Source organism: Ictalurus furcatus, chromosome 12 (genome assembly GCF_023375685.1).
Source record: "Ictalurus furcatus strain D&B chromosome 12, Billie_1.0, whole genome shotgun sequence".
NCBI classification, from domain to species: domain Eukaryota; kingdom Metazoa; phylum Chordata; class Actinopteri; order Siluriformes; family Ictaluridae; genus Ictalurus; species Ictalurus furcatus.
Genome location: NC_071266.1, coordinates 22,504,088 through 22,515,002, shown reverse-complemented (window position 1 = coordinate 22,515,002; position 10,915 = coordinate 22,504,088).

Sequence of the window (10,915 nt, the reverse complement as noted above, 5' to 3'; positions counted from 1 at the left end):
TTTTTCACACCATTCTTTGTAAACTCTGGAGACCATTGTGAACCCAGACAATCAGCCGTTTCTGAAATTTTCTTTCAAAGCCTTTCAAAGTCACTGAGATCACAGTTTTTCCCTCATTCTGATGTGAACATTAAATGAAGCTCTTCATCTGTATCTACATGATTTTATGCATTGTGTTGCTTCCACATGACTGGCTGATTGGATAACTGCATGAATGTGTAGGAGTACAAGTGGCCAGAGAGTGTATGACCACATATTCACACATTAGAGCTTTGGTTGTGATATGATTTCATAGTAATAGTTCTAATCTGTGGTATATGCCTTCTATAAATCGATGTGGCTTTGTTCCAAATGGCTTCCAAATGTTTGGAACCTCAGATTCACGGCACGTCTAAAATCATGTCGGATGACTCATGCGTCAAGGAGTAACTTGCTGTCCTCTGCTGCCAAAATGCAGCCCGTCCTCTCCACACGCCATCTCAGAGACATGTCCTTTCATGGACATGTACAGAATCCCAGAGCAGCAGCATCCCGTCTAGACTAGTAATTAAATGATGCTGCATCTATAAATACTGCTTCACCAAGAGCCATTGTTCCATAATGAATTAAATGAATTAAATGAATGTCGGGTTTTCAGACTGCATATTTCTTTAAGACGTGTGATGGGTTTTGCTAATCATTTTAATGCTGAAAGTAAATCAGGCCTGCATGGAGTCTCTGGTCGATGCCTGTCATAAGATGTGAGGTGCTGAGATGGAGTGAAATCAGCTTATTGACCTTCTGGATCAATGTTGTTCTGCATCATTTCTCAAGAGTTTGGATTTACTGCTCAGCACACAACTGCTCAGCAAGCTTAAACTTAAAGGTGTAATAGATGATCTTTTCATTTCTTACTCATACAAATAACCTGGAGAATATGTAGAACCTCGGCCACAGCCATGACCTCAGCACAAGTATATCCTCCTGAGACCCAAGGAAAAAAAAAATGTTATCTAATTTTTTTGTTTTGTTTGATTTCCTACCGATTTTCTGTTAAAAAAATTCTACAATTGAGACTTTTTACATTTTATTTTAATTTTTAATTTTACAGCATGTCCACTGTAATGGACCACAGGACCATTTTAGTTTGAAAAGACAGCCTAACTTAATAAAAAAAAAATGAACAGATTATGGCTGTAGAGTGATATTAATCCAACAATAAATTCAATTTAAAAAGCAAAACAAACAAATTATAATACTGGATTGTTTCTCTTGCTTGTTATTGCAAGGATGATAGTAATATTTTCTATTAGAATTGAACGCATAGTCATTATACAGCGCCCTCCACTGATATTGGCACCCTTGGTAAATATGAGCAAAGAAGGCTGTGATAAATTGTCTTTATTGTTTAATCTTTTGATCTTTTCTTAAAAAGATTCACAAAAATACTCTTTTTATGATAAAAAATAATTTTACGACACTCCCCAATGCTCCTTCACTCCGCCCCTTAACCCCTGAAATCGGTTAGCACCCAGCACTATTGTTGCCAATTAGACTTGGCGGCATTTTAGACCACTTTAGCGACTTTAATTTAAAAAGACAAATCTAGTGGCTTTTAGAGCACACGTTAGCGACTGTCTTGCACTCAATATGGCTCTGCAGTTCATATCACAGCTGCAGATATAGCTGAGAAAGCAGGTTCGATCGACTCATGATCAGTGTGTAATGCCCGACTGTGCTGTTCTTACAACCAATCATTGACTGCCGTTTTTCCCAGCTACCCAACCACTGATCATCATTTGTCCCACTTTTGCACTTCTTTGTTCTTCGCTTTAAAATATCTTCTTGGAGTAATAAAAGTGAGTCACCGTTTCCTTTAATGATTACCTACCATTTGTCTGCGTCATTGATAGAAACTATAGTATTTTGTAAATGCGTAAAAAAAAAGTTTCATTTGTGATATGACCAAAGATGATGTCACAGATTGAGTCGAAGCAGATGCAAGATTCAGTTTATTAGAAAAAAACCAAGCAGACCATCCAAATGGTAATGAACAATCGAATATCAAAAAACATTCAAGGGGTCAGGTGATGAACAAACAGACTGAGCTAGGCAAGGCAAAAATTCACAAAAACACTGGACTGAAAAAGGGTCAAAAACATTAGAATAAATCACACTATATAAGGCTCAGTAACAGAACACTAGGTAACAGAACACTAGGTAACAGAACACTAGATAACAGAACACTAGGTAACTGAGCGTATACTTCGCAAAGTAGTGATGTTACGCATGACACTGAAGCCGAACACATATGAACACATACACACACATGTGTTAGACTTTTATTTATACATAACATTGATAGTATCGATGGAGTGTGTGGTGGCTGCTTCATCTGACAGAGCTTTCTCCACAGGCTTTTGGCTGCTTTATTTTTTTTTACTACCCACCAGATGGCGCTGTTTTCGACACTCTCGAAGCTTTGAATCTTTTCCCGGAACGGTCAGGGGGAAAGCCAGCCATCCATCTATATTCAATAGCGTTTATCCTTCAGGGTCTTGGGGAACCTGGAGTCTATCCCAGGGGGCATGGAGCACAAGGCGGGGTACACCCTGGACGGGGTGCCAATCCATCGCAGGGTACAATCACATACATATTCACACACCCATTCATACAATATGTACATATTTACATATACTGATAAAGGGGAGGAAGCTGGACACAGGATTAGAAAAGTTGCTCCTGTACAGGTGTAAACGCAGTCTTTATAAGAATTTGAATTGTTTGAATGGCCTGCTTTACATATCATATGAAGTAGGTACATTTTTTTTCATCATAAAGAAAAACATTCTCATAAATAAATATTTCACTTGTCTTTCAGCAGCTGAATGGCCTATTGTGTAGTTTAAAATGCTAATACCCTAGCATAAAAGCTCGAAAAACTCCTTACAAAGAAAAAAATAAGGTCAGTGAGGACACTTGTGATTGTCATAAATAAGTATGAGCTCACTTATAGTGTTTATACTGTTATAACTTTCAAGCAGTCGAATGTTGAATGGCCAAGTGCACTTGGAAAAGTGATGTCATGACAGTCCTTGCTAATGCTAAATCTAGTTGAACCACCATAAAGGTTGGGGGTGAGCTTGGTGTACATGGGTGTGTTTATTTGGTTGGGGGTTAGTGCTCACGGAGTATTCATCATTTTAGACCAACAGTGGTGCTTGAAAGTTTGTGAACCCTTTAGAGTTTTCTATATATCTGTATAAATATGATAAGTATAAGTACAAAATATTATACTTAGTTATTTATTTATTGAGGAACATGATCCAATAGTTCACATCTGTGAGTGGCAAAAGTATGTGAAGCTCTAGGATTAGCAGTTAATTGGAAGGTGAAACTAGAGCCAAGTGATTTCTATCAATGGGATGACGACCAGGTTTGAATGAGCCCCCTGTTTTATTTAAAGAACAGAAATCTATCAAAGTCTGATCTTCACAACACATGTTTGTGGAAGTGTATCATGGCATGAACAAAGGAAATTTCTGAGGACCTCAGAAAAAGAGTTGTTGATGCTGATCCGGCTGGAAAAGGTCTCAAAACCATCTCTAAAGAGTTTGGACTCCACCAATCCACAGCCAGACAGATTGTGCACAAATGGAGGAAATTCAAGACCATTGTTACCCTCCCCCGAGAGTGGTAGACCAACAAAGATCACTCCAAGAGCAAGACGTGTAGTAGTCCACAAGGTCACAAAGGAACCAGGGGAACTTCTAAGCAACTAAAGCCCTCTCTCACATTGGCTAATGTTAATGTTCATGAGTCCACCATAAAAAGAACACTGAACAGCAATGGTGTGCATGGCAGGGTTGCAAGGAGAAAGTTACTGCTCTCCAAAAAGAACATTGCTGCCATCTAAAGATCATATGGACAAGGTGAAACATTTGAAAAATTGGGAAACATTGGAAAAAGGTTTTGTGGATAGATGAGACCAAAATAGAAGTTTTTGGTTTAAGTGACAAGTGCTATGTTTGGAAAACAGAAAACACTGCATTCCAACATAAGAACCTTATCCCATCTGTGAAACATGGTGGTTTTAGTATCATGTTTTGAGGCTGTTTTGCAGCATCTGTATGTGAACTGAAGAGAAAGTGGGTCATGCAGTAAGACAACGACTCTAAACGCAAAAAGTAATTCTACCAAAGAAATGTTAAAGAAGAATAAAGTCAATGATTTTGGATTGACCATGTCAAAGTCGTGACCTTAATCCAATAGAATTGTTGTGGAATAGTCTACTTTGAGGACTTTGATTTCTCTTCTCTCTTTTTTTCTTCAGTATTAATATTTGGCAAGTCGTATGTAAACTTATGACCTCAACTGTACCTGACCTGTGTAAACCTCACATCACCCTTTAGCCCTTGGCTTTCAGAAGCTCTGCGTAACAACCGGGCCAAACTAAGAGCTTCTGAAAGGAATCTAACAATCCAACTGACCTAACCAATTACCAAACACTTCTCTCCTCTTTTTCCAATAGCATCTCCATTGCTAAAGCCACATACTACCAAGAGAAGACTGGCAGTTTTCCCAGCACCCGTACTTTCTTCAAAACCTTTTCTTCTCTTTTCTGTTCCCCTCCTCCCCCTTCCCCTACCTCTCTCACTGCAGATGACTTTGCCACTTTCTTTTCAAACAAGGTTACATCAATCAGGAACCAGTTCTCAACCCCAGACATGCATAGACCGGCTCCTCCTCCATGTAACTCCCAACTGACTTCCTTCTCCCCCCTCTCAGAGACTGATGTCTCTAAACTCCTCGTCTCTAGCCGTCCCACAACCTGTCCTCTTGACCCTATCCCTTCTCATCTTCTTCAGTCCATCTCTCCCACACTATTACCTGCACTCACACACATCTTCAACACATCCCTCTCTACTGGCACATTTCCTACCTCATTTAAGCAGGCCCGGGTTACCCCGCTGCTTAAAAAAACCATCACTTAAACCTGCTGTGGTTGACAACTACAGACCTGTTTCCCTCCTCCCTTTTCTTTCCAAAACTCTTGGAAGGGCCGTTTTTAATCAACTCTCCAATTTTCTCACACAGAACAACCTCCTGGACACCAAGCAGTCTAGCTTCAAGAGCAATCACTCCACGGAGACTGCTCTGCTTTCCGTCACTCAAGCCTTACGACTAGCAACAGCAACCTCTAGATCATCTGTCCTCATCCTATTCGACCTCTCTGCTGCTTTAGACACTGTGAACCCTCAGATCCTCCGGTCAACTCTCTCCAGCCTGAGCATCACCGGAACGGTTCTGCGCTGGGTGGAATCCTATCTCTCAGACAGATCCTTCAAGGTATCATGGAGGGGAGGTATTTCTGAAACTCAGCAACTCACAACTGGCGTTCCACAGGGGTCAGTTCTGGGTCCACTGCTCTTTTCTTTCTACACTACATCTCTGGGGCAGGTGATTGAGTGTCATGGCTTCTCATATCATTGCTATGCTGATGACACCCAGCTCTATTTGTCCTTACGATCCATCAGTCCCTGCACGTATCTCTGCTTGCCTGTCGTACATCTCAGTCTGGATGAGGGAACACCACCTTAAGCTCAACCTGGCAAAATCTGAGCTTCTCGTCATCCCAGCCTGTCCCTCAATCAACCACAACCTCACTGTACAGCTCTGCTCACTCACACTCAAGCCAACAAGGATGGCCAGGAACCTTGGGGTGATTCTCGATGACAACTTGACCTTTACAGACCACATCTCAACAACTGCACGGTCCTGTAGGTTCATCCTGTACAACATCAAGAAAATCAGACCCTACCTCACTGAACAGGCTACACAGATACTAGTCTAGGCTCTTGTTATCTCAAAACTTGACTACTGCAATGCACTACTCTCGGGCCTCCCGGCCATCTCCATCAAACCCCTTCAAATGATTCAGAATGCAGCAGCATGCCTCGTCTTCAACAAGCCCAAGAGAACCCATGTCACACTCGTCTTCATCTCCCTCCACTGGCTTCCTGTAGCCGCCCGCATCAAATTCAAGGCCTTGATGCTCACCTACAAGACCTTGTCTGGAACAGCACCCTCCTACCTCAACTCTCTCCTGAAGGCTTACATTCCCTCACACAATCTGTGATCAATCAACGACCGATGCTTAGTACTACCTACTCAGCGTGGCTGAAGGTCCCTTTCAAGAACATTCAAACTAACTGTTCCTCAGTGGTGGAATGAACTTCCAACCTCAATCCGGACCGCAGAATCTCTCACCATCTTCAAAAAACAGCAAAAAGACCCACCTCTTCCATATACACCTAACCAACCCATAACCCATTAAAATAATAATAATAATTTTAAAAAAATTACTCTGGCACTTACACCTCTACTCTGCACACTTTACTTCTTCTAGAACTCAATTAATAAATCTTGTATGGTAGCACTACTTGTATTGTTCTCTGCTTGATATATCGCTTTGCTTGTATTTTCTTATTTGTAAGTCGCTTTGGATAAAAGCGTTTGCTAAATGAATAAATGTAATATAATGTAAATCTAATGTAATGTAAACCTGTGTAACCATACACCACTAGATGGCAGGATAGCTGCACTATGAGAAATACATTCGTTGCAGTAATACCTATTTGACTAAACTTCCTGTAATATGTCCATGAAATAACGGAACGTTCCCTAAATGTCTGCAGTCTCAGAAAATAATAACCAAACACATCCTTTGGTCTATGATCCTTGTTAGTTGCCATATAAGAACATTAAATGTTATATATTATATTATGATATTCTGTTATAAGAACAGTATATGCTCTTATATGGGTTTTTTTTTTTTAAAAGGTTCCCAGAACATTTCAGGAACAGCTTTGACTTTGGTAACCATCACAAAACGTTCCCAGAATGTTATGAGATCTCCAAATAAAAAATAACTAATGAAACAACCAAATGCCAATGTTAGAGAAACATTCTGTGTTTGTTGGATAACTCATGGAAATTATTGTGTCCGAGTGTTCATCCTGGAACATAGGATCTTCCTTGTAGTGTTCTGCATGGATATGGTACAAACAAGACAACCTCAGAGTCTAGCCAACAACCAAACTAACTTAATATACACTTTATGACCAAAAGTATGTGGACACCTGACCACTGAAAATCCCATTCCAAAACCATGGGCATAAATATACAGCTGTGTCACCTTTACTCTTACAATAAGCTCTACTCTTCTGTGATAAGCTTTCCACTAGATTTTGGAGTGTGGCTGTGGGGACTTGTGTTCATTCAGCTACAAGAGCATTAGTGAGATCAGGCACTGATGTTGGGTGAGGAGGCCTGAGGTGCAGTTGGGTTGAGGTCAGGGCTCTGTGCAGGACACTCGAGTTCTTCCAGTCCAACTTTGGCAAACCATGTCTTCATGGAGCTCGCACTGTGTCGTGCTGGAACAGGTCTGAGACTCCAGTGAAGACAAACTGTAATGCCACAGCATACAAACACATTCTATACAATTGTGTTTCCAACTTTGTGTTGGGGAAGAAATATGGGTGCGATGGCCACGTGTCCACAAATGTTTGGCCATATAGTGTACTCAATAGTTAAAAATAATAATAAGTCGAATTCTGTGGTGTAATTTCTTCATCACCTCACACAGTATCTCCCGATTATCACCCTGCAGATGCTCTAACAGTAATGCTCTAGGGTTATGTTTAAAGCAGCAGAGGGCAGCAGAGCTTTGTTTTTCACATTAGTTAACCGCTTTATATTCTCTTACATCGTTCATTCAGTGACAAAGCGCTGATATAGATTTCTGTCTGACTTCTAGAAATAATCGATGATGACAGTAGACACACAGAGTATCACACAAACCATTTAATTTTGCAGATCAGTGAAATCCAAATGTATTTGAACATTCAGTGAATTTACACCGTTAGCCTATAATTCATTAAGTTTAATTAAAAATAATAGAACATCTAACACACAGTATTAAGCCCTTTCAAGTTAAGAATTAATGTGTTTTCTCTCAATAACTAATCCTCTGTGTTGTACATTTTAGCCCCATCTTCTTTCACTGTTTTTGACGTCACTTGGTGAAAAATCATAAAATTCTGTTTGAGAAATATAATTTGACAAAGTTGAATTAGTTATATTTATAGATCTGACGGAATAAATACAATTTCAGTAGTGGACTCGGGCCAAAAGTCGATCCAGTGAATTATTTAAAGTCTTCCTGCTTTTAAGAAGTAAAATAAAAATAAAAAAACCCCTCAAAAACTGTGTTAAAACACCATTTATTTACAGACAACTCACTTAGTATTACTTTTAACTCAACCAGGATGTTAACATACTCAACACAGGCAATGTGTTATGATTTAGGCCTACTTTATCACTAATATGTATTCAAATATATTAAAGACTTAGCAAAAGCTACTTTATCTTACTAGTATGATAGTCATCTAATTTTCCTCAGGCAAACAGTGTGCTTTTAATTTTAGATTGTGTACTTCATTATTCTTCTTTCTTTTACCCTTTTATTCCTCTTTTATCACAGCAAATTACTAACGATTAAATAAATAAATAAATAAATAAATAAATAAATAAATAAATTACATTGAATTCATTTAATTCACAAGAGTTAATAAGACAATAATCTTTCCCTGGAGACTTTCCCATGGTGGAAGACTGTTACTAATCGCTGACCTTGAAGACTTCCTTTATGTATTTTAAATAACCATCTCCTTATTAATAGTCTATTAGAGTTGGGGCGCACAGTGGTTTAGTGCTCAGCACGTTTGCCTCGCACCTCTGGGGTTGGGGGTTTGAATCCCGCCTCCGTGCTGTGTGTGCTCCCCGTGCTTTGGGGGTTTCCTCTGTGTACTCCGGTTTCCTCCCCCAGTCCAAAGACATGTTCTGTAGGCGGATTGGCATGTCCGAATTGTCCATAGTGTGTGAATGTGTGTGATTGTGCCCTGCAATAGATCGACACGTCGTCCAGGGTGTCCCCCGCCTTGTATCCCTGTCTCCCTCGTGACCCTGTACAGGGTCACTGGATAGAGGATAAGTGGACAGTGCAGTATAAGGAGTATAGATGGCTGGATAGATGGATAGTCTTAGAGTTGTTACTTCAGAAACAATGCCATATTAGAATGAGTGCATTTAAATAAACCTGTGATTTGACTTACAGCTGGAAGAGCTGCTGTTATAAAAATTTACTCAGCACGATCAAGAATTGAACAGCATCGTGGTATAATGTATGTTTAATACAAGTCTAGCCTGGGGTTTGATCATAAGGAAGCAGCGTAGTGATGTTAAGGGAACATATGGATGATAATATGCTAAAGCAGCATCTGTTAAAATGCCTTTTTAAGAACATTAGTTTGTCTGCTGTGTGTTTTGCTGGTGAATAAATGATACGTCAGTTCATCTGGCTTCTTCAGAGCAGTGTTTTACCTCAGCAGACAATCTTGAATCATTTCATAGTAACACATTTACCGATTCGAGTCTCTTATTCCCTTCCAGAGAAACAAATTACATAGCACTATAAAATTCTGAATGTGTTATTGTCTCAGTATTCCTCGATATTTATTCAAACATGCTCATAAAGTACAATACAAATACAGAACATGCCAAATGTGTGCGTTAAGAAGCAACACAGATGTCTGAGATACGAATGAAAATGCATCCATGTGTGTCTGAGCAGCTTTTCATGTTTCATCACAAGTAGTCCAGGTGGATTTGATGACTTTGTGTAATGTGTTGCATGTGAATAGCGTAGCTTCTGGGGAAAGCAGGCCCATGTGAAATGACTTAGGTTTAATAAAACTATGAGAATGCGTCCTAATTATGCACCCATGTCAACTTGTAGTGTTGTAGCATCTTCATCTTCTGCTTTTACCTCACAGATATTCCTGTGTTGTACATTCTGCATTGTATTATGAGCTTAGCTTTTAAATCTTGGTAAAACATGATATAAATATGATTTCCTGAGGCTGATTAGATTGAATTATATTTCATTACCTAACCCCACTTTAACCTGAACCTAAACCTTGGAGACTTCTTCTTAAAAAATTATTTTTAATCCCATTCATGGCATTTTTGATGCATTTGTAGTCTTAATGTGAGACCGTGTTGGAAAATTGTTCTTTCTAATAAGGATTTTTGTGCTTTCTACTGGTTTCTCAGTAACATCAAGTCAAGCTGTCTTATTAACTTCAAGAGATGAAAAAAAAAAAAAAAAAAAGGAGGCAGGTGAGGGAGTGACCGTTTATAGCTACAGGAACTTACTTCCTGGATTGTTGCACAACGACGTAAAAGTAAATACCATAAACAGATTTTTACAAAAAGTACAACGTGTATGATGTTCACGTGTTATGAATTTAAAAAACGGTCCGAGTTGGCAAACTGATGTGATGTAAGAGGAATAAAATACATCAGGATGCCCCGTTATGTTTTTATTCCTTACATATTATGTATAAATATTCCAACAGCAGAAAAAAAATGTGGAGAGAGACATGTTCACAGGAAGAGGCACACACACGGCTCTGTTTCACTTTGCTGCCTGGTTCACTCTGGTAGATGAATGATAAGCAGACATGCTGTTACGAGACTAACACGCTCTTCTTTTACACTTGGCCATTAATCCTTTTTTTTGCCGCAGGGGGCCTCTTGCCTGAACCAGTTGCCCTGTGGACACGTTAGCCTCAGGTTAGGTTGTGATACGAAAACTGTAACCTTGAACTTTAAGCCAAGATGTCTCGGGCTGGAAATGAATTTCCAGCTCCTGTAGCAGTCTGGAATCCATATTCAGTTCCACTCATGTTTTTTTCATGAGAAGGAACCATCTGTTTTTTGAAACATCTAATACTCCCCCTTCCTCAGTTCTCCTTATTATTATTATTTTTTTAAACATTTCATTTTATTTCATTGAGTTGTTCATATTTCT